Source organism: Triticum aestivum, chromosome 3A, assembly GCF_018294505.1.
Source record: "Triticum aestivum cultivar Chinese Spring chromosome 3A, IWGSC CS RefSeq v2.1, whole genome shotgun sequence".
NCBI lineage: Eukaryota > Viridiplantae > Streptophyta > Magnoliopsida > Poales > Poaceae > Triticum > Triticum aestivum.
In genome coordinates this window covers 593,325,381-593,329,223 of record NC_057800.1, presented here as the reverse complement: position 1 = coordinate 593,329,223, position 3,843 = coordinate 593,325,381, and positions in this window count along the sequence as shown.

Here is a 3,843-nt window from a genome sequence, read left to right as displayed (position 1 = left end):
GCGCGTCAGCTTGCCGTGGAAACTAGAAAAACTGAAATTATGACTGTGCCATCCCGTCCCGTCAGTAGTGCGTCCCGTCCGTGCAGTGTCGCACACCGGCATGATGGTCAAACGAGTGCACTCGAATCATCTAGATGAGGTACTCTCTCCTTATCAAAAATGATTCCACCACTCATCATCTACCTTGGTTGGTGAGATTTTTGAATTAAGCCCTGCAAACCGGAAAGGAGGTAGTATGTGCGTGATCTGCTATTTATTCATATAGGATCGAGTAGGTCATTTTTTGAATTGAGCCCTGCAAACCAAAAAGGAGGTAGTATGTGCGTGATCCGCTATTTATCCATGTAGGATCGAGTAGGTCGGATAGTGTACGTGTAGGATCGAGTAGGTCGGATGGTGTACATGTAGGATCACATTAGCTGATGAACGTTTGTTGGGAGATAAGGCATTTGCGAACGTTTTTGCTGGCAGTTTCTTCGGATTCGCATGGCATTTTCTTCAGAGCAGCTTGTCAGTTTCTTCAGAGGTAGGCATTTTTGTTCAAAAAACTGCGGACTTCGGATCTTGCGTCACAACTAAAACTGCCAGGAGCGCATTAGTCGGCTAGCTAGTGATTGATCAGTAACTTGTGAACACTGAGTGAACAGAAATAAGGAACTGTTAGTAACTTGTAAACACCGAGAACATAGAAATAAGGATCATGCTGTGCACAACAGTAAGCAGAGCCGATCCATTTGAAATGTTCACACGAGACTCACAGGCCTGGCATTGTAATATGTTCATGTTAGTAGCCCAAATTCAAAACCAACTAGTACGATTTACATAGGTAAGATCAACATGTGAATGCATCTCAATGATTCACAGATCATATACAAACATGTCGCTCCAAAAGCAAAGATCTAGAAAAAACATATGTTCTTCCTACTAACATGGATGCTTCTCTTGGCCAACATTCAATATAGAGTGAAAGACAAATTTTTTTATGAAGTCTACAATTCCTCTTGCAAACGTAAGTGATTTCACCAACAGCTGGAACCATGAGAACGAACCACACATGATGAAGGAACATCCACTGCAGTATGATTTGGTCTTCTCTCGATCACACGGCGAGACTATTTTCAGAATACAAACTTTAACTTAGGCAGAATGATGCCCATTGTATAATCAGACCAAAGCAATGAAGCACCTAGTGTTGGCCAATAAATAGTACAGTACTACTTTTCTACAGTTCATGAAGTGACTATCCAATCTTTTTGTGTCTATTTTCAAATGGCACTGCATGCAGTGACTATACTATTATCTTGTGCAGTTCAACAAAAATTGCTGTCACTTTGTTTGTTTGCCAAATAGCAAAGGGCAGACATCTCTGTCTGCACAAATATCAATCAGCTAGTAAACACATACCCCACCTTGTATTTTCGGTTCAAACACGTCTCTTCCACTTAGCATCTGTCATGTTTTGCACTGGACAATTTGTTACAGTCATGTTTTGCCCTGGACAATTTCATACTGAATTGATTGGCTCACTCAGAGCAGAAATATACCGCCTATTCTTCATCAGACCAAGGATATCCATGTTCGCAGTGATGGAAGAGGTGAAATCGATACAACCGAAATTGAGCATCCAACCACTGAATCATGTCCTGCACCTACAATATAGGTCCACCCTGTCAATAAATTCACATGCAAACCACTAGTATTACTATCTAATGACAGTACAAAAATAGTAGCAAGCACTACTAGAAAAAGGCCTGTTAGTGGCGCACCTATTTTTGCCATTAATGGCGCACTATATGTGCGCCACTATTACCACGCCACTAGTAACATGCGCCATTACTATACCTAGAAGTGCGCCATTAATATCTGACTTAGTAATGGCGCACCACATAGAAGTGCGCACCACATAGAAGTGCTCCATTACTAACAATTTTTTTTTATTTTTTTCAGAATTTTTTTGTTTTTTTCTTAATCTCGGGTCACTATGGCTTAATCTCAGGTCAATATGCTTAATCTCAAGTCGAATCGCACTTCGTGGTCAAACTTCCCGAAAGGTCACCCCTCCTCACACTACTCCAGCCCGAGCACGCTTAACTTCGCAGTTCTATCGAACCCGAACACCACCTGACTTAACAGGCACTTGTTGATATATCTATCATATCAATCCTATTAAACCTTGTTGATGTCTAGGACTTTGTTCATGTTTATGAGTATGATGAAATTTTGAAAAAATATTTCAAACTTCCCGGTCATATTACGTATCATATTTTTAAACAAAATTCCAATTTTTTCCTGTTACTAGTGGCGCACCTAGCAAATGGTGCACCATTACGAAGTTTGAAACCTTTTCTATTTCCCCCCTCTAGATCTTAAAAGCCCCATATCTTTCGTTTTGTTAGGTTTTTGGGGATTCTGAAAATCTTGAATGGGGTGCCCCCTAGTTGAATTCAGATGTAACTTTTCGAGTAGATGATTTTCATATAAAAAACTTTTTAATCCGAGTTCGTATGCAAAAGTTATGCCCATTTTACTAAATTCCAGAGAGATTTTGCAAATAAAGTCGAAATTCATATTTGTAAAATTTCCCAACAACTAGACCACATATCACATGGGAAACTTATTTTCTTTTATTTTTTTGACATTTCCATCATTTTCTTTTATTTTTTTTTAAAACTGAAAAGGTGGTCCATTGGGGGGTGCAAAGAAAGTTAGTAATGGAGCACCTTCACAAAGTGCGCATTACTATGTGTATGACTTGGTCAAACCTAGGTCAAAGTTAGTAATGGCACACTTTGTATAGGTGCGCCATTACTAAGTTTGACATAGTAATGGCACACCTATGCAAAGTGCACCATTACTAAGTTTGACCAAGGTTTGACCCAGTCATACACATAGTAATGGCACACTTTGTACAGGTGCGCCATTAGTATGTCAACTAGTAATGGCGCACTGTCCCCTGGTGCGCCACTGCTAATAATTTTTTTAATTTTGTTTTTGAAACTAGTAATGACGCACCACACACCGGGTGCGCCATTAGTAATATGTCAATAATGGCGTACCTATAGCAGTGGCGCACCAGATACGTGGTGCACCATTAATGTCCATATTAACTATAGCCCTTTTCCTAATAGTGAAGATAGTAGCAAACCATGTTCCTTCATAATGAATAGCTCATAGTGCCACCAATTGGATTTAAAGGTTTGGAAGAAAACATGCTCCTAATGTTGAACCATTTGGGCATTTTGTACAGTTCCACTAAAATCGACCATCCCTATTTGCATAGATATTGAAAGTGTGATTATTATAAAGGTGACACTAGTTGAAGCATAGACTCACCAATATAAGCATTCCAATTTCTTAAAAGGAAAATGTAGCAAGACTATTTCTAACCACTTGTTTGAAGGAATAAATAAGGCAACAACGGCTGATGTCAGGAAGGCATACATAGTTTTTTCTGAAAAATTGAGCCATTCCTGATCTTTCATCTTCTTTTAAGCATATTTTGTGCAGTTCAACTAAAATAAAATGCCATCATCGCCTTAACAATTTGGTGACACTATACAAATGGAAATGACTTAACATTACATCATGATGTAGGTATGTAGTCGACAGGCATTAGAGACAAACATACAGACCTCCTCCGATAACGTAGTGAACATTAATTTTAACAAAGGTGTGACTAGCTTTACCGAGATAATTTGCGTGAACTCTACACCCTCTGTTCCTTAATATAAGACGTTTTCGCAGTTCAATTTAAAGTACCTAAATGTCTAGTATTTAGAAAAATAGGAAGTAGTTTTCTTGAGCACATATTTGGGAAAGCTTGCCAAACTTTATATATGTCCA